At 45.8% G+C, this 21,256-nt stretch overlaps 1 long non-coding RNA gene across 2 annotated transcripts in view; it reads left to right on the top strand.

The window, feature by feature from the left end:
* The first annotated feature begins 2,175 nt into the window (after positions 1 to 2,175).
* LOC134732509 (uncharacterized) overlaps positions 2,176 to 21,256 on the top strand; it is a 128,277-nt gene continuing 109,196 nt past the window's right edge. For both annotated transcript variants that reach the window (XR_010115767.1, XR_010115768.1), the window contains exon 1: positions 2,176 to 3,818. This is a non-coding gene — a long non-coding RNA (uncharacterized lncRNA). The remainder of the gene's footprint in view (positions 3,819 to 21,256) is intronic.

The raw sequence follows: 21,256 nt of genomic DNA on the forward strand, positions 1-21,256 counted from the left end.
ACATCTGTAATCCCAGCACTTTGGGAGTTCGAGGCGGGTGGATCATGAGGGCAAGAGATCGAGACCATCCTGGCCAACATGGTGAAACCCCGCTTCTACTAAAAATACAAAAATTAGCTGGGCATGGTAGCGCACATCTGTCTGTAGTCCCAGCTACTCAGGAGGCTGAGGCAGGAGTATCGCTTGAACCCGGGGGGTGGAGGTTGCAGTGAGCCGAGATCGTGCCACTGCACTCCAGCCTGGGCGATAGAGTGCAACTCTGTTTCAAAAAACCCCCCAAAACCATACAGTTGAATAAGAACAACTATTTCCCTGGTTTCTGTCTTTCTCCTGTCTGAAAGGGCTCTTAATGTATTATTAGGCAGGGATGTGTGTGTATTACTATCTTAAGTAAATAATTTAACACGTTAACAACATTCCTTGAGGAAATAAATGTGCTTAACTTTTTAGTATGCATGGGACTTGTCACTGGTGTAAAGACACTTTGAGCAGACAGTGGTTTACCTGCAGTGTTGGCCATATATCCTAGAGCCTTCAAGTGTCTGGAGAAGTGGTTTCCTTCTTAAAATGGATAGATCCTTCTCTGAGTGCAGGAATCTGACTAATTACAAGAATCTCCTTCCCTGGAGTGATCATTCAACCTGGGGTGTGTCACTGCAGATAAAAGAACACCCCGTAGATTCTCACTAGAAGAGAACCAGTGGCTGAGCGTAATGTTCCCTTCCTCAGGGAGAACGTATCTCCTGAGAAGGGGAAATGCTTTTCAGGCAAATAAATCACTGCTCCAAATTTTTCATAACTGATTCAATATTCAGTTCCAACTTCTGTGTCAAATGCTGGTTTGGAAAAGATTTCCAGTGTCATGGGAAATCTATGGACTGAAGAATATAATATTGTACATGAAGGAAGTATCAAACATTGAGCTTTAAAAAATACTTCATAATTGTCAAGTATTTCCAAATGAAATTATAGGTAATCTCAGATTTGCTTTAACATAGCCTAGCTGAGTGGAAGAGGGGTCCTAGGGTAAAGATAAAACGGAATTGACAATGTGTTAATTATTGAAACTGGGTGATGTGCCCATGTGGGTTCATTATACTGTTTTCTCAACCTTTGTACATGTTTCAAAATTTCCATAAAAAGTTAACAGGTCGGGAGCGGTGGCTAACGCCTGTAATCCCAGCACTTTGGGAGGCTGAGGCAGGTGGATCATCTGAGGTCTGGAGTTCAAGACCAGCCTGGCCAACATAGTGAAACTCTGTCTCTACTAAAAATACAAAAAATTAGCTGAGCATGGTGGCAGGCACCTGTAATCCCGGCCACTTGGGAGGCTGAAGCAGGAGAATCGCTTGAACCCGGGAGACAGAGGTTGCAGTGAGCCGAGATCATGCCACTGTCCTCCAGCCCGGGGGAAAGAGCGATACTCCATCTCAAAAATAAATTTTTTTTTAAAAAAAGGTTAAACCCCAATAGTATCTTTCTTTTGAGTGAAAATATGTTTTTAAAAATTAATAATTCACAGAACTTGCATAACGAATAAATATATAAATGCATAAAATATAGCTAACACTGGTGCTTACTATGTACTAGGCATATATGTTATATATGTACATAATTTTATATATTATACATGCATATTATATGCATACATTTATATGCACTTATATTAAATATGTAAAACACACACCTATAAATATATATGATGTATCAACTTATTTAATTCCTGTCAATTCATGACATGATTTCTAAGTAAATTATTTGCATGTGCAGATAAGGCAATGGGGTTATACGAGGTTAAATAACGCACCCAAGGTCATTAAGCAGGATTTGAACTCAGCAATTTGGGCTCCAGAACTCATGCTCCCCGCTGCCTGTATCCATGCGGGTCTGTATTGTCGCCAACAACTTTCCCCACCACAGTTTAACTTTTTTTTTTTTTGAGACGGAGTCTTTCTCTTTTGCCCAGGCTGGAGTGGAGTGGTGTGATCTCGGCTCACTGCAACCTCTGCTCCCAGGTTCAAGCGATTGTCCTGCCTCAGCCTCCTGAGTAGCTGGGATTACAGGTGAACGCCACCAAGGCCGGCTAATTTTTGTATTTTTTGTAGAGACGGGGTTTCAGTATGAGCCACCGTGCCCAGCCCACAGTTTAATTTCTATTTTTGAATTGATTTGGGAGTGGGGGGTGGGGGAGGAAACTTTTTTTTTTTTAACTGTCCGGCAATTTTGCTGAAGCTACCTGTCCAGGTTGGCCCTGGGTCGTGCCTCTCGGCACCGAACTGAGCGCCTGAGCCTCGGCAGTGCGGGCGGTGGGTCGGCTCGGATGACCGGTTACCCCCGGTCTTGGGTCCTTTGCACCGCGGCGATCCGACCGCCTCAGAGCGGCGCGCAGGTAGCCGTGTGGCGCCACCTTGTGGCCGGAGCCCCGGAGCCGATCCAGAGCAGCGCGCGCCCGGGCCTTCGCGGTAGGAACGCAGCCCTGGCTAGCAGGACTGCGACCACTCCCGGGGAGTTGAGGACAAAGCCGAAGCCCAGGGTGGCGGGGAGGAGGTGGGCAGCCACAACCCCAAGGGAGATGGGCCTTGGACCTTAGCCTGGAGGATCTTCTCCGCTAAGGAGGGAGACCGAGGAGGCTCGCTCGTGGTCCGCGCAGCCCAGGCCTCCCACCCTGACCGCGCCTCCTCGGAGCCCGGAGCTCCACCTTTGATCAAGTGGGAATTAACCTGAGAAGGGGGTGCTGCCTAAGGACTTTTAAAACGAACTCTTTAACATTTCCAAGTACTTACCCTTCATGTAAGTGTGTACATAATCTATTTCTTTATATCCTCACTTCTTTCCAGAAAGGGTATTAAAGCTGGAATGACGTCATATAATGCCATTTTTTTTTTCCCTCACGACAGCCCTCTTAGGCTTGTGAAGAACGCGTGTGCTGGCCCCCAGAGCCTGGTCCTGCCGAGCTGCTCCCTGGTGCTGGGGATAGGTGGCACAACTGTAGAGACAGAAGAGTATTTTGGGGGCCTGGCAGGGGGCAGAGTGTTCACGGTGGTCCAGAAGGTGCAGCCGCATCAGGGCAGGAGGCTGGGAACCGCTTTCTCTCGCCCATAAACCTGCTAAGAAGATCTGGAAGGCCTGCGGAACGTCCCACCTGTACCAGGTGGGCCGGCGGGACTGCATTTGCTACCGGACCAAGAAGGCAAATCTCCCTGGCACGTGCTCCCTTTCCTAGTGTCTGCACAGCTGCAAGCTAAGGAAGCTCTTCGCTGGGTCCTGCAGCATACAGGCCGCGGGTGAGGTGCAGTCGCCTCCTGTCACAGGCAGCAGGGTTTTCATGCCACAGAGGGAGGGCAGCCCCTCCAAGGCAGGGCCTCACCGCTCATCCAGACCTGTCTGAAGATTCTGCAACGAACGCCCAAGTCCATGGATGCTTCCCTGGCCAAGGCCTGGATCGGCCTCTAGTGGACTTTGTGAGTACTGTGTTTTGTGCGTACGGGCACGCCTCCCCACAAAGGGTGAGGTCATTGATTAGGTCATCCACTGAGGAAGAAGAACATTTCTCAAAATTGCGCCTGAGATCTGAGCAGGGAAACTTGAGCAGGACTGAATCTCTAGGCAGCTACTACAGTGTTTCCCTCTGTGGGCATTTGATAGATATTTGGTGCTTGCTTCTCTTCTGCTCCCACATAAAACCTCAAGATTCCATCCTCCAAGGAGTCGGTTCCGCCTGTCACTTCACTCCAAGCTCAGCTTCAGAGATAAGGCTTCAGAAGAGAAATGCGTCTTCCCACATATGGCTCTGTTTTGAACTTAAAAACAGATTTGATGTGAGTACCTGCATACCATGGTGATAGGTGCCATAGAAATCAGAGGAAAGGCTGGGCACAGTGGCTCATGCCTGTAATCCCAGCACTTTGGGAAGCCTAGGTGGGTGGATCAGTTGAGACCAGCAGTTCAAGACCAGCCTGGTCAACCTGGTGAAACTCTGTCTCTACTAAAAATACAAAAACTAGCTGGGCATGGTGGCAGGCACCTGTAATCCCAGCTACTTGGGAGGCTGAGGCAGGAGAATTGCTTGAACCTGGGAGGCGGAGGTTGCAGTGAGCTGAGATCACGTCACTGCACTCCAGCCTAGGTGACAGAGTGAGACTTCGTCTAAAAAAAAAAAAAAAAAAAAAGAGGTAAAGCTGGGAGGTGGGACAGAGGAATGGTGGACCTAGAATATCAGGGGTTGGTTTGGAAGCAGCGTTTTGGTGACACTGATGCTTATTTTAAGCTGGCAGTATTTTTGATCATGTCCTCCCTGCACAGCCAGCCTCCCCCCGGGAACACAAATGCTTTCTGCTTCCCTATGCACTATACTCTGGGGTCTTGAGAGGAGTGGAAACTCTGCATTCATCATGTAAGATACACATCAACATCACTACTTTGTTGTTGTTGTTGAGACACAGTCTCACTCTGTCACCCAGGAGTGCAGGAGTGCAGTGGTGTGATCTTGGCTCACTACAACCTCCGCCTCCTGGGCTCAAACAATCCTCCTGCCTCACCCTCCCAAGTAGCTGGGACTGGGCACGCACCACCATGCCTGGTTAATTTTTGTACTTTTAGTAGAGATGGGGTTTCACCATGTTGGCCAGGCTGGTCTCAAATTCCTGGTCTCAAGCGATCCACTGGCCTCAGCCTCCTAAAGTGCTGGGATTACAGGCATGAGCCCAGCTGACACTTTTCAACGTATTCGTGCACATTACCTCCCTCATTTAATCCTATGCTAGGGCAGCTAGTATCACCCCTGCATTTCTGATGAATTTGAGGTTCAGAAACTGACCTGTCCAAAATCACACAGCACATGAGTGGCCACAGCTAACCTGAAGCCCCCTGTTCCCCTGACTCGGCTTCCTCATGTTGTGTAGCCATGGAATTTCCAGGGTGCTGGACGGGCCTTCAGTGTATTTTGGGCAGTGTCATTCAGGATAGAAGGAGCTGTGTGGAGTGATTCAAATGCCCAGAGAAGCTGGTGCTTCTGCATGAAGACTGCAAGAAAATGGGATTGGCTGCAGAAGAATTTTGCTAATTTTATGTCTTGAGATACATGGACTCTGCTTTCAAGATTGGCAGTCATTCCAAACAGCTCCTGGCCAGCATCAGTGAACTTCAGTACTCTCAGCTTCACTGGCCTGTGCAAATGCAAATACAGGTCCTACACCCTCCTCAAAGCATCACAGGACAGACTGAGATCAGACCAAGCCAAAGGCAACATGAAACACAGGGCATGCTCTCACTCCTTTTCTCCACTCTCCTGCACGCACATCTGTCGTAGCTAACTGGTATGCCTGCGTGCCATGAAACTCCTTGTGTCTGAGCCTTCGCCTCTGGCTTCCCTCCCTCTCACCTGACCGTTCATCTTCACTTTGCCAAATCTGACCTAGCCTTTGAGGCCCAGTTCAAATGTTCCCTCTCAAAAAATGTTTTCTCTGATTCCCTATCACTGAAAGTTGAAAGTGATCTCTCCCTCCTCTGACACCACTAGTTTAATAGAGGGTCTAAAGGTGAGAACCAAAGGTCTCTCCATTCTGAGAGCCACCAGTAAGCCCCCAGAAGCTGGAGTCTGCCAAGCTCCCCTTGCCTTATAGGGGGAGTCCGAACTGGTTCCATGATTCCCAATTCAAGCTCTGAGGGTTGACAAAGGAGAGGGTGAGCTGGACTGGTCTTGGGGAGAGGGGTTATTCACTCTTTTTCTTGAAGCCAAGGAATGGGGTGGGGACCTAAGAGAATCATAAGGAAAACCAGAGGTGTTTGTAAGAAGGGGAGTTGTGCTCCCAGATGGTTGTTTGCTTGGCCATCGGGCTTGTCAATCTGCCCTCGGGCTGTGGAGTAGAGGATGGGAGGGAGATAGTGGGGAAGGGATATACTGCCTGGCAGAGAGTGCCCAGAACTGCTGCCTTGAGTTCTCGGCTCCTGAGGGCGTGCAGGATGGATCCATGCAACCTTGCTATGCTAAGAGAGGAGACACTTGCCATTTGCCTATCTCTCTTCCTGCACCAACACATACTGGAGGGCTGGCTCTAGAGAGGGGAGGAGATGATGGGTAAAGAGATCAAGCCTAAGCTAGAGTCACAGACAGACCCAGTCTGCACGTGTGGACAGGGAGGTGGTGAGACTTGAAGCTTCAGGATATAAAGGACTGAGTCTTAAATCAGAGATAATCAAAGGTGGCTAGAAAGCTATGGAAGGTGGCAAAGATGTGATTAAGGAACCCTCTATTTGAGAAAAAAAAAAAAGGATGGCTCAGTCTGGATTAGTTGTGGGCAATTATATTAGGAGGAAAATCACATTTTATCCCCAAGTAGTTGAGATTATTCAATCAACTGTTTAGAATTTTTTATTTTTTATTTTTTTTTTAGATAGAGTCTTGCTCTGTCACCCAGGCTGGAATGCAGTGGCATGATCTCAGCTCACTGCAACCTCTGCCTCCCAAGTTCAAGTGATTCTCCTGCCTCAGCCTTCTGAGTAGCTGAGACTACAGGCACCTGCCACCATGCCCAGCTAATTTTTGTATTTTTAGTAGAGATGAGGTTTCACCATGTTGGCTAGGCTGGTCTCGAACATCTGACCTCAGATGATCCACCCACCTTGGCCTCCCAAAGTGCTGGGATTATAGGCGTGAGCGACCGTGCCCAGGTAGAATTATTTTTACACCTCTTTTTCTCTTAAAATTGTGCTAAAAACACATAACATAGCCTGGGCGAGGTGGCTCATGCCTATAATCCCAACATTTTGGGAGGCCGAGTCAGGCAGATCACTTGAGCTCAGGAGTTCGAGACCAGCCTGGCCAACATGGTGAAACCCCGTCTCTACTAAAAATACAAAAATTAGCTGGGCCTGGGGGCATGTGCCTGTAATCCCGGCTACTTAAGAGGCTGAGGCAGGAGAATCACTTGAAGCCTGGTGGCGGAGGTTGTGCCTCCGCACGAGATTGCGCCACTGCACTCCAGCCTAGGCAACAGAGCGAGACTCTGTCTCAAAAAAAAAAAAAAAAGAAAGAGAAAGAAAAAAATGCAGACTAGGAGTTTGCCTGTGGCTCCCTCTCCGCTCCTGCCATCTCCTCTGACGTTTCCTCTCTGCGCAGTCACTAGGTCCTTTAAGCGGGTCTGTCACATACAGGCTGTCCCCTGGCTCCCAGTTCTGTTCACTTTGACAAGTAGATCTGAAGTGCTGTGGAGCTGGGTGCAGTGCTGGGGATTACCAGGGAGAGTGAAACAGAGCCCTACCCTCAATATGCGCCCCTCTGCAGGGGAGAGGAGAACCGTGGAAATTTCATTTACTTTACTGTGATGAATGTGCCCTCGAGGAGTAGCTACCCACAGTGGAAAAAAGGCAAAGAAGGCTCCTGATCTGGACCAAGGGAGGAGCAAGGCTTCCCGGAGGAGGCCATCCTGAGGTCATTTGGCAGCAAGCCTGGTCGGCCCTCAGGGCAGCCTGTGCTCCTCTACTCTGTAGGCCCCAGTTTGCGCCCCTGGAGTCGCTAGAAGAGGCAGCATCACTGTAGATTGTTCATCTTTCCCCCATTGGTATGTTTACATGGTACACTAGTTTAAGGTGTAAAAGTAGGCCGAGGCAGGAGGATCGCTTGAGGCCAGGAGTTCAAGAACAGCCTGGGCAACATGTGAGACCCCCGTATTTACCACCCCCGCCGAAAAATAATTTGCTGGGTGTGACGGTGCACACCAGTAGTTTTAGCTACTCGGGAGGAGAGAGGATCGCTTGAGCCCAGGAGTTTGAGGCTGTGGTGAGCCATGATCACACCACTGCATGCCAGCCTGGGTGACAGAGCAAGACTCTGTCTTTTAAAAAGAAAAATGAGAAAGAAAGGCGCAAAAAACTAAAAGGAGCAATATACATGACTGGCCAATTTTTTTCTAGAAATTATGTGCTAAAAAATGAGATTTATTATATTTAATAATATTGTGCTTCATATGTGCCAGTCACTGTTCTAAGCACTTTACATGTCTTTAACTTAATTATTCCCCACATCAGCTCTATGAAATAGATTTTCTTTCTACCCATTTTCCTTTTGTAGATAGGGAAACTGAGGCACAGGGAGGCTAAGTAATGAGCCCAAGGCCAGAGAGTAGGAAATGAGAGAGCTGGAATTGGAACTTGGGAGCCTGTGCTCTTGGCCTCTGATGGTGTGATTCTTCGTACCAAGAAAGTTTTTCTGCTTCAATCAACTTGATTCAACAAGAATATTTCTTATAAGTTCGTTGCCTTTAAGGCTGTCATTTCTTTTTTTTTTTTCTCTAAAATCATTTTAATGTAGTCCATTTAATACCAATGCTTTCCTAAAATGTAAACTGTGAGAAAGAACAATCATTCAGTTGGGAAATGGAGTCTTCAATGATTCATCCTTCAGCATGATTTCTTTAATACTGTCGATTTTACGTCCACCTGATTTCAGTCATTGTTTGTACTGTTCCTCAGCGTGCAGTAGAGAATCTGCTTTTAAAGCATCTTTCCGATCTGATTCACCACTCCATGGTACAGATGGAGGCGAATTTGGAGACTGTCATTAGGATTTCCATCCGCCCGGCGCTATCTTTCGCCCAATCACAGCGGCGACTGCCGGCGGGGGAGGAGGGGAGCCGGCCGCCACCTCGCACCGCAGCCCGCGGGCGGAGCCACGCACGGAGCCCGCTGGGGGCCGCCGCTGCCGTCGTCCTAAGGCTGTCATTTCTTACTTGCCCCTTCTGAAAATTCACTGTTGACTTAGGTATTCCACGTAGGGCTTAGAGCCCTAGGACATCTAGAGCATTAGTCACCACTGAGCTTCTGTTGCTGATTCCTGGGAATCTCACTTAAAGGCACAATTTTTAAAAAACGACAACAAACAACTCAAAATAAAATTAGAAATAAGTAAATATACCATAGACAAAAGGGGGAAAAAATCTCTAACAGGAAAAAAAACAACCCATAACCACACTACTAAATTAAATAAACCGTAATATAAGTTAATCAGAACCATAATACAATGAACTATAATAAAATAAACCATGAAATTAAATAAAATCACACTCAAAATTAACACTTCCTTAATATCAGTTAATATCACAGTTCAATTTTCTTTGATTATTTCAAAATTCTCTTTTCACCCTTGCATTTGGTCACAGGTCTCTTAAGTCTTTTCTAATCCATAAAAGAATGTTTCCCTTTCAATTTTTGTACATTTTATTTGTTGAAGAAACTCGGCCATTTGTCCGGTAGAATAACTAGGAAGACTGACAAATATGGTTTCAGATTTCTCTGTGGTTCTCTCTGCCCCTAGGCTGTATCCTCCCTAGAGAGATGTTCAGTCAAAGTACTGCGTTTTAAAGTCACTTAAAATAATAATTATCCCTGTGATTACAAAATCAACTTGCTATACTATAACCATCATTTGGCTGAGTTTGTTTTTGATTGAAGGGGGTTGCCTTTTCTAAGTATAATTTTGTTTTTCAATACTCTAACATATTTACATGCTGAAAGTAAAAATTATAAAAGAGATATAAGCAAAGAATTTAGCCTCCATGTCTGCCCCTTCCCCACTCAGCTGTCACAGATGTCATTCTCTTTCTCATCTCATCTTAGAGATAATATTTTCTTTTTTTTTTTTTTTTGGTTTAATTCTTTTTTTATTTTTATTTTTATTTTTTATTTTTTATTTTTATTATACTTTAGGGTTTTAGGGTACATGTGCACAATGTGCAGGTTTGTTACATATGTATCCATGTGCCATGTTCGAGTCCTTTGTAGGGACATGGATGAAACTGGAAAACATCATTCTCAGTAAACTATCGCAAGGACAAAAAACCAAACACCGCATGTTCTCACTCATAGGTGGGAATTGAACAATGAGAACTCATGGACACAGGAAGGGGAACATCACACTCCGGGGACTGTTGTGGGGTGGGGGGAGGGGGGAGGGACAGCATTAGGAGATACACCTAATGCTAAATGACGAGTTAATGGGTGCAGAGATAATATTTTCTAATTAACTTTTTTGTTTTTGAGATGGAGTCTTGCTCTGTCGCCCAGGCTGCAGTGCAGTGGCACAATCTTGGCTCACTGCAACCTGTGCCTCCTGGGTTCAAGCAATTCTTCTGCCTCAGCCTTCCCAGTAGCTGGGACTGCAGGTGCCTGCCACCATGCCCGGCTAATTTTTGTATTTTTAGTAGAGATGCGGTTTCATCATATTGGCCTGAGTGGTCTCAAACTCCTGACCTTGTGATCTGCCTGCCTTGGCCTCCCAAAGTGCTGGGATTACGGGCGTGAGCCACCATACGTGGCCTTTTTTTTTTTTTTTTGAGACAGAGTCTTGTTCTGTTGTCCAGGCTGGAGTGCAGTGGCGCGATCTCAGCTCACTGCAACCTCTGCCTCCCAGGTTCAAGTGATTCTCCTGCCTCAGCCTCCTGAGTAGCTGGGACTACAGGTGCCTGCCACCATGCCTGTCTAATTTTCGTATTTTTAGTAGAGATGGGGTTTCGCCTTCTTGGCCAGGCTGGTCTCAAACACCTGACCTCAGGTGATCTGCCTGCCTCAGCCTCCCAAAGTGCTGGGATTACAGGCGTGAGCCACCGCGCCAGGCCCCTCCTCCCTTTCTCACAAAAAAAGCTAGCATACTGTATTTACTCTTCTGACCTTGTATTTCTTACTTACCACTATACTCTGGAGGCCATCTATCCTCCTTCCTTTTATTGCTGCACAGCAATTCACGGTGCGCATACTCCTTAATGAATTCAACCAGTGGCCTACTGATGGACATTTGGGTTGTTTTCAGTTTTTGCTATTACAAATAGTGCTGCAATGAATTACTGGAGCATGTGCCACTTCACATTTCTGGTATTTATGTTTGCAATAGACTCCTAGAACTGTGATTGCTGGGTCAAAGGGCAAGAGCACATGTAATTTTGCTAGACATTACAAAATCCTTCTCCAAAGAGATTGCATGATTTTGAATTCCCATCAGCAACAGGGCACAATGTTTCCCCAAAGCCTCACCAATAGACTATATTGTCCAACTTTTGGGCTTTTGCCTATCTGAAAGATAAGAAATGGTACCATAGTATACAGTATTTTAAGTTTGCAATTCTGTTATTAGGAAAACAATATAAACATATTTTCATTAGTTTCATTTGCTTTACTTTTTCTGTGAAATGTCTTAATATTTTGCCCATTTTTCTATCAGGTTATTAGGCTTTTTCTTCTGAGAAGTTCTTTAATTGTTAAGGATATTAACAATTCATTAACCTTAACTGTTAACTAACCTTAACTGTCTGTGATACAATTTGCAATTCCTTCTCCCAGATTTCATTTGCCTTTTGATTTTACTTGGATATTTTACTTAGGATGTTTTTATAATGCTACAGAACCAAATTTGTTAATATTTTATTACTTTTATGAGTTAGGGATTTTATGAGTTATAATTAGAGAAGATTTTGTCTTTTCTACATTTAAAGTATTCCACTCTTTTTTTTGCATTATTTGTATGATTTCATTTTTACATGTAGATTTTGATCCATTTGGTGCTTAATCCAAAAGCTTTTACCCTGGTGCCTAATGTGAGGAATGGATCTAATTTGATGTTTTCCATGTGGCTATCAAATTGTATGATATGTGTGAATGATAATCTCAATGAAGCTGTTTACACACACACACATGCAGAAGGATATATCCTAGCACACACAGGTTGACTTTGGATGGTGGCATTATGAATGCTTTCCATTTTCTGTTTTATTTTTTTCCTCTGTATGAACAGATATACCCTGTGAAGGCTGGGACATTTGTGTCTGAGAGGATATAATGCAGGCCCACTAAAAATTTTTTTTAAAGAAGTTTGTTCATAATTCATACAAGGCAGCCCAGCAATCAGAATGTCTGCTGTGCTCACTGGACTGAGTGTGCTCTGTGCTGGGGGAAATATTTAAAAAAGAGAAATAATCTGTACAGAGATACAGCTAAAAGTCAATGGTTAAGAGAATTGAGGTCTCAGAGAAGGCCAAATGAGCAGTACAGACAGGTGAGAAATTCACAGGAAAGAGAGATCTTCATGGGCTGGGTAGCCTGGGAGGCTTCAGGGAGGAAGTGTCTTCCAGTTAGTCCTTGAAGGATGAAAAGGATTTAGACTCTTGGGGAAAACAGAGATGGCTGAATGCAAAGACAGTGTTGTAGGAGAGGTGAACAGGAACACCTGAGGGTGTCTGGGACACTAGGCAAGGTAGTCAAAGAGGATATCCCCTGAGCAACTGACGCTGTTCACCCAGACTGGGGAGCAAAGCTCTCTGCTCCTAGGAGGTGAGGTTGCCCGCAGTTGCTGGGGGCAGGGAGCCTCTCAGAGGAGCCAATTACACACAGAGCCCCTCCCCAGGGAGCTCATTTCTGGTGGTGAACTGCTTGCAGATGGGGACACCTGTGAATGCTGAAGTCCACAAGACTATCAAGGTTTAGATTTGCTTTTGCTCCTAATCATTCCACTCTTGGCTGGCACCCATGATCTGAGGACCCCTGACTCTGTGGCAGGACACACCAGCCCTCCACAGATGGGAACATACAGCTGCCTCCCTCCTGGCAGGGCCCACGGGGTGCAAACCCCTAGGGTTTGATGGACTTCTGCTGAGAAGGTCTGGGCCAGGCGTGACGGCTCACACCTGTTAATCCCAGCACTTTGGAGGCCGAGTTGGGTGGATCATGTGGGGTCAGGAGTTTGAGACCAGCCATGGCCAACATAGTGAAACCTTGTCTCTACTAAAAATACAAAAATTAGCCGGATGTGGTGGTGTGTGCTTGTAGTCCCAGCTACTCTGGAGGCTGAGGCAGGAGAACTACTTGAACCTAGAAGGTGGAGGTTGCAGTGAGCCAAGATTGCACCACTGCACTCCAGCCTGAGCAATGGAGCGAGACTCTGTCTCAAAAAAAAAAAAAAAAAAAGTCTCCTGGGTACAAATATTCGGCTTCCTCCTCCTCCAAGCAGTCTGAATAAACAACAACATTTATCTTGGGTGAGGAAGGGTGTCCCGGGGAAGGGGCAGGCAAGTCTAACAGCCAAAAACAGCCACCTGACACCTGGTGTAAACTACAGCTTCATTCCTTTGAGTAGTAAAGTTTAAAAAAAGGCCCCACATTTTCAGTTAGTCTTTTGGATTGCGTGTGTGTGTTTGGTGAGGTTGGGGGGCTTTAGCAGCTCTCCCTGTCCTGTGACTCCCCAGAACCACATGCGGGCCCTACCTCCATGCCTTTTCTTCTGGGCTGCGCCTAGATTGCAGAGGGCCCTCCTTCACTTTGCATTCTTCCACTTCAGGGCAGGGTCGTGCTCCCGAATCATCCCCTAAAGGGAGTTCTTTAACTTCCTGAGACAATCCATTTTTGTTTTGAACAATCCCCACTTGCATCTAACCCAAAGCTCTCATGCTGCAGAAATAGAGAATACCTGAATATCACCTTTTCCTCCTGAATTACAGATCCTACTGCTGTTCCCCTTTAGAGGGCTACATGGTGGGATGGACGGAGCATGGGCTCTGAGTCAGATGGAACCCTGACTCTGTCACTACCTGATGGATGACCTTGGGCAAGTGACTTAGTTCTGAGCCTATTTCTGCACCTTCACATGGTGAGGGTAAAACAACACAGGCAAAGTGCCTGGCTCATGGGCAGAAGGCTACAAAAATCAGTTTCTTTGATATATTCAAAAGCCTTTCTTGGCATAACCTTCAGCCTTGTGGGTTTGAGCACCCTAACGTTACCCATCCTGCTTCCCAACACTTTCATCAGTCCCCCCAATTTGAGTACATCACTGTCCAGGAAGGCCCTGAGCTCACTGTAAAGCTCTTTTGAGCCTGCACAATGGAAATATTCCTTTCCAGGCGAGGTTTCTATACCAAGAGCTGGCTGCGAGGCCCAAGGAGGCTGCCCCAGGGAGAGAGAATCCCCTAGATGCTGCCTGCAGAACAGGGTCGGACAGATGGGACTGTGTTTACGGTCTTGTCCTCAGTTACCTGACACCAGTCTCCATGGGAATTAGCATGAGGCATCTCGAATTTCAGAGTACATATTTCTGTCTGAGCTTGAGCTGTTGATCTTCCCCTCCATGGACCTGCACCATATCCTCCCAGAAATAAGTGACCCAGTCTCCTTGTGCAATGACCTACACAGAAAGCATGCCTTCCTGGGTACGGGAAGAGAACTGGGACAGTGCGTAAGGGAGGAGAGACTCTTGTGAATTAAACAGGGCACACGGGGCTGGTCAGGAGCCAAGTCATTAATGACTCTGCTGATTTCCCTTTGGAGCAGTCGGGACCTGTTTTGCTCTCACTTTTGCATCTTGTAACCCCTTTGATAATCGAGATGGCGGTACCTGAAAGCAGGTGCCCTGATACCGCCTGTAACCTTATTTCAGTATTTCCCTCCCTGTTTTGTCCTTGGACAGCTATCTAAGACCCCAAATCTTTTTTTTTTTTTTTTTGAGACAGAGTTTCACTTTGGTGGTGGTGCGATCTCGGTTGACTGCAACCGCTGCCTCCCAAGCTCAGGTGATTCTCCTGCCTCAGCCTCCCAAGGAGCTAGGGTTACAGGCATGAGCCACCACGCCCAGCTAATTTTTGTGTTTTTAGTAGAGACAGGGTTTCACCATGTTGGCCAGGCTGGTTTCAAACTCCTGATATCAGGTGATCAGCCCACCTCGGCCTCCCAGAATACTGGGATTACAGGCGTGAGCCACCATGCCCAGCCCTAAGACCCAAATCTTCAAGCTGCTTCCCCATCTCATTTTCTTCCCGAGGCCGATTTTAGCCATGGTTCTACCTGTGGTGCTTTGCTTCTCACTGTCTCGGCACCAAAGTATTGACAACTAATTTAATTAATGCTTCCAAGTTCAATGAGAGAAGGCCAGAAGGTACTCTGGGTTCCCTGTTTAGTTCCCTATGTAGATGTAGACACGGCGTCACTAACTTTGTGACTCTGAAGCTGGAAATTTCTCTCAAAACAGGAGATGGTTTTGGAACAACGGGTCATTCAAGTGCCCTCATATTATACTGGATGCCAAAGTTCTCTATAAATTAAAAACAAAATTAGAAACGACAACCATGCTCACAAACGATAAACTGAACACCATGCACTGGTGGTCAGGACCAGTACTGTAATCAAGTATGATGTCATAGATTATCTGATGCCTATTTAGTGATATTTTATGCTTCCTTTTAGCCGTCATTATAATTAGCCTTTGAGGGAGAGTATCTTTCAATTTGGCTTTTTAATGATAATCTATGGCTTTTGATAACTCATAGTTTCTTTCTCCAAAATGTAGAGTAAGTAGTCTTCAAAGTATGGTCCTGGAACCAACAGCATAAGCATCACCTGGGAGGTTGGTAGAAAGGCAAATTCTCAGGCCCCACCCCAGACCTGCTGAATTAGAAACCCTGGACGTGGGGCCCAGCAGTCTGTGTAAGAATCAACCCTCCAGGTGGTTGTGATGTATGCTCAAGTTTGAGAACCACTGGTGTAGATAATTAACCAATTACCAGTCAATAAACCCTCTTTAGCTCTAAGCGCTGGCCTGTCCCTTTTTAAAGAGTCTGTCAGGGAAAATTAAATTCTTGTCAATCTCAGCTCTTTTTCCAATCAATTTGCCTTGTTTTCACCTGGAGTAGCAAGTTATGGTGGGAAAGAGGCAACCAGATTTAGGAAGAGCAAGAGATGCAGAGCAAACCCTTGGAAGGAACTTGCTTGGCTCCGCAGCAAACAGACGGTGCACCTAGGATTAAGTCCTGCTGAGTTTAAACTGAGCCAGAGGGAGGCATAGGCAGCCATGAGAGCTGCTGGGCCCGCCACCCCAGGAACAGGCTCCTTTCCCGCTCCACCTCTCCTCATTCACCAATGGGAAGAGACGAAGCATATAAACTCTTTTATTGGTGTGTAGTCTGGCTTTGAAGTACATCAGAAAGCCTGGGCATGGTGGTTCACGCCTGTAATCCCAGCACTTTGGGAGGCCAATGTGGGTGGATCACTTGAGGGCAGGATTTCGAGACCAGCCTGGCCAACATAGTGAAACCCTGTTTCTACTAAAAATACAAAAATTAGCAGGGCATGATGGTGCACGCTTGTAATCCCAGCTACTTGGGAAGCTGAGGCAGGAGAATCACTTGAACTTGGGGGGCAGAGGTTGCAGTGAGCCGAGACTGTACCACTGCACTCCAGTCTGGGTGACAGAGCAAGACTTTGTCTCAAAAAAAAAAAAATAAATAAAGTACATCAGAAACAGTACTGATCATCACTGGAAGTGTCTATAAGGGGACAGCCTTTCCCTTGACTAAGAGGCGATGACTTAGAAAAAGTTTGAGTTCTGCCAGAAGGCGTTTAGAATCATAATGGTTCCCATGGACCGTGTGCTTCTTGCTAGCTATAGCTGTGTGGCCACACCAGCTGATGGAGCCTGGGAAACACCAACAACCTCATTACATTTGCTGGTCACGGCTCTTTGACAGCAGTCCTATTATCAGCCTATTCGTAGATGGGGAGATTGAGGCTCAAATAGGTTGAGCCAACTGCCTGTTGGAAAGGGACAGAGCAGGTGCTTAAACAAAGCAGCCTCAAAAGCCTTCACCTCGGCCGGGCACGGTGGCTCACGTCTGTAATCCCAGCACTTTGGGAGGCCAAGGTGGGCGGATCAAGAGGTCAGGAGATCGAGACCATCCTGGCTAACACGGTGAAACCTCGTCTCTACTAAAAATACAAAAAATTAGCTGGTCGTGGTGGCGGGCGCCTATAGTCCCAGCTACTCGGGCGGCTGATGCAGGAGAATGGCGTGAACCTGGGAGGCGGAGGTTGCGTTGAGCCGAGATTGTGCAGCTGCACTCCAGCCTGGGCGATAGAGGCTCCGTCTCAAAACAAAACAAAACAAAAGCCTTCACCTCAGTACTAACCCATCAAGCTGGTCTCCCTCCCATGGGTCCAAGGAACCAGAATCATCCTTCATTAGTTTCCCAGGAAATGTCAGCTTCTTTGGTCCTTCCCTTCCCCGTTTATCTTCTTGCTGCTCTCTCCTACATAACCTCTCTCTTCTCCCTCCATTTAGTGACAGTCCTTCCTCCATCTAGACCGAATGCTTTGTCTTCAGAGGTCTCCTTGGGCTTCCATGTGCCTGATCATCCATCATAACCCTAAAAAATAATCAGAGACAGAATTTTTTATTTAAAAACATTTTTATTCCCTTGTTTAAAACACAATAGATTCTGAACAATACTTATTAACTGAACAATGGACCAGTAAGTAGGTCCCTCTCAAATGTTGATGGTGTTGGGCTGAGGTGGATTTTATAAATTAAATCAGTGGTTTTGGAGTCCCAGAGCAATAATTTCCAAGTGAGTTAGGATGAGTGGGCCACATCTTCCAAGGGGCTGCATCAGAATCTGAGCCTACCCTTTGCCACTATTGTCTCCTGGCTCGATTCTGAATCCCCTGGAGTAGGGGCCAGGAATAGTGTCCTTTTTTTTTTTTTGAGACAGGATCTTGCTGTCACCCAGGCTGGAGTATAGCAGTGCAATCACAGCTTACTGCAGCCTCGATCTCTCAGGCTCAAGCAATCCTCCCACCTCAGCTTCCCGAATAGCTGGGACTGCAGATATGAACCACCATGCCTGGTTAAGTTTTAAAACTTTTTTGTAGAGATGGGGTCTCATTATATTGCCCAGACTAGGCTCAAACTCCTGAGCTCAAGTGATCCTCCTGCTTCAGCCTCCCAATGTTCTGGGATTACAGATGTGAGCCACCGCATCCGACCTGAAAGTTGGTCTTTTTAAGAGGTCCCCAGTAATCCTTACAATTAGGCCAGTTTGGGAAACACTGAACTTGAAGGAATAAACTATTGGTCCTTTCATTTCCTTGTACTTCCACATAACCCATCTCAGAAGCCCCCTCTGGACATCCTGAGGCTGGAGGTCCCAGGACCAAAATTTGAGAACACTGCCCCAGAGCAGATGTCAAACTCAAAGGCTTGTTCAAGCACAGATTGTGGGCCCTACTTCTAGAGTTTCTGATCTAGTTGGTCTGAAGTGAGGTTGGGGATTTTGCATTTCTAGTGAGTCCCCAGATCATGCTGATGCTGCTGGTCCAGGTACCACATTTTGAGAAATCTCCTGTGCTAGATCATTCTGTTGTATTAAAGAGTAGATTTGCCCTCACCCAGACCAGAGACTTTTCTTCATTTCAAGCTTAGATGTATATAATTGCAGTAACTGACATACCAGGCTTTCCTTATAAATCACCAGCTCCCTTGATTATTACAGAGCTCTGCTCTTGCAATGTATAGTAATATTCTATTTATTGTTAGAAGTAGGTATTAGGAGGCCAGGCGCCATGGCTCACGCCTGTAATCCCAGCACTTTGGGAGGCTGAGGTGGGTGGATCACAAGGTCAGGAGTTGAAGACCAGCCTGGCCAACATGGTGAAACCCTGTCTCTGCTAAAAATACAAAAAATTAGCCAGGTGTGCTGGCAGGTGCCTATAATCCCAGCTACTTAGGAGGCTGAGGCAGGAGAATTGCTTGGACCCGGGAGGCCGAGGTTGCGGTGAGCTGAGAGCGTGCCATTGTACTCCAGCCTGGGCAACAGAGTGGAACTCCAGCAAAAAAAAAAAAAAAAAAGAAGTAGGTATTAGGTATTAGGAAACTTAGGTGCTAGGATTCCACTTAAAACCCAGAGGCATACTTCATGAACATCTACAGAGAAGTCATTTCCCTCTACATGGCCTGATTTTTCCCTCATCTGCCAAATACAACACCTTGAGAAGATGAAATGAGAGAATAAAACAGAACACATTTATCCTCTGTTAACTGATCATAGGGGAAAAAAAAAAAAAAAAGCCGAGCATGGTGGCTCACACCTGTAATCCCAGCACTTTGGAAGGCCAAGACAGAAGGATTGCTTAAGGCCAGGAGTTTGAGACCAGCCTGGGCAACATAGCAAGATCTCCATCTCTACAAAAAAAATTAGCCGAAGGTGGTGGTTGCATGTCTGTAGTCCTAGCTACTGGGGAGACTGAAGCAGGAGGATCTCCTGAGCCTAGGAATTTGAGGCTGCAGTGGCATAAATACAATTGTGTACACTGTACTCTAGCCTGGGCAACACAGCAAGACCCTGTCTCAATAAATAAATAAATAAATAAATAAATAATTCAAACACATTCAGAAAAAGTTTAAAGCTCAAGGCACAAATATTAGCCATTACCCTCAGCTTCTGACTTGGGGAGGTGAGGAATGTGGCTCCTGGGTCCTGGTTTGTTATTACCTTTAGGGGCAGTGGCCAGGCTTCCCTTTCTTAATCTCTAAAAGACGGGGGTTAACCTGGACTGTCTCAAACATCTCTCACAGCTGGGAGATCACGAGATTTCAACCCTGACCCAGCACCTGAGACTGAGTTCATTCTTACGTTGGTTCATACAGAGATCTGTTTCTACTCTTCAGATTGTAATCTAGGTTTGGGGCACCAAATATTCCATTTAAAACATCTAGGATGCTTGGAGCAAGTGGGCAGAAAAAGTGTGAGGGCCATTTAACACAAAACAAGCCTAGATGGAAACAAAAAGCAAGCAAAACATGGGCCGTGGCGTTCTGCAGAGTGGCTGGACTTATCAGTGTGTTCTCTTCAATGCCTGTCAGAGAAGAGGTGATCACTATGTCTTATGAAATCAAATCTGTAACCGGAGAAAAGATGAAATTGCGTAAGTAGCCCGACTCATGTCAGTTTTTATTTGAGAGGAGAAAAAACATCCCTTTGAATAAGAGAAATATAGCAGTCCTTATCTGTCTAGCAACTGTACTCTCTGTATAAAAAAAGGTAGCCCCATGAGTCTACAATTATTTTTTAAAAATTATAAATAAATACAGTATACATGTATTGAAGGAAGGTGTGCAAACTTATTTTCTAATGGTCTGTGTGATCACAGTAGTTTGGAGACCACTGCTATAAGTGATGAAATTTCAGGGGCCCCTGCTTTGTCCTTTGCATATTTCTTTTTAAAGAAACTCAAAAAAAAGACATTATTATTAATATTATTATTTTTTGAGACGGAGTCTTGCTCTGTCACCCAGACTGGAGTGCAGGGGCGTGATCTCGGCTCACGGCAAGCTCTGCCTCCCGGGTTCACGCAATTCTCCTACCTCAGACTCCCAAGTAGTTGGGACTACAGGCGCCCCCCACCATGCCTAAAACCTTTTGTATTTTTAATAGAGACGGGGTTTCACCACATTAGCCAGGGTGGTCTCAATCTCCTGACCTTGAGATCTGCCCTCATCGGCCTCCCAAAGTGCTGGGATTACAGACGTGAGCCACTGCGCCCGGCTGACATTATTTTTATAAGTAGTTTTAGTCCACAGAAAAATTAACCAGAAGATACAGAAATATCTCACATCCTCCCTGCCCCCCACATACATAGCCACCCTCTTATCAACGTCCCTTCCACCAGAGTGGTACATTTGTCACAACTGATAACCCACACTGACACATCATTATCACCCAAAGTCCATAGTTTACTTTAGGGTTTACTCTTGGTGTTGTACATTCTGTTAGTTTGGACACATTTATAATGGCATGTATCTTCCATTAAACCATCATACAGAGTATTTTCACTGGCCTAAGAATCCTTTGCGCTCTGCCTATTCATCCCTCCCTCCACCCTAACCCCTAGCAACTACTGATCTTTCTACCATCTCCATCGTTTTGCCTTTTCCATGTTGTCATATAGTTGGAATCATACAGTATGTAGCCTTTTCCAATTGGCTTCTTTCACTTAGTAATATGCATTTAAGTTTCCTCCATGTATTTTCATGGCTTGATAGCTCATTTCTTTTCAGTGCTGAGTAATATTCCATTGTCTGAAGGTACCAGTTTCATTTATCCATTCTCCTACTGAAGGAAATCTTGGTTGCTTCTAAGTTTTGGCAATTTTGAATAAAGCTGCTATAAACACCCATGTGCAGGTTTTTGTGTGGACATAAATTTTTGACTTCTTTGGGTTAAAACCATCGCTACATCATATGGTAACAGTGTGTTTAGTTTTGTAAGAAATTGCCAATCTATCCTTAAAGTGGCCGTACCGCTTTTCATTCCTATTAGCAATGAATGAGAGTTCCTTTTGTTCCACATCCTTGCCAGCATGTGATGTTGTCAGTTGTCAGGTTCATGACTACACCAAATGTTACGTTGAGTCCGAAGGGAGTGGCTGGATGAGCAGAAAGAACACTCAGGGG

Source organism: Symphalangus syndactylus, chromosome 14 (assembly GCF_028878055.3).
Source record: "Symphalangus syndactylus isolate Jambi chromosome 14, NHGRI_mSymSyn1-v2.1_pri, whole genome shotgun sequence".
NCBI classification, from domain to species: domain Eukaryota; kingdom Metazoa; phylum Chordata; class Mammalia; order Primates; family Hylobatidae; genus Symphalangus; species Symphalangus syndactylus.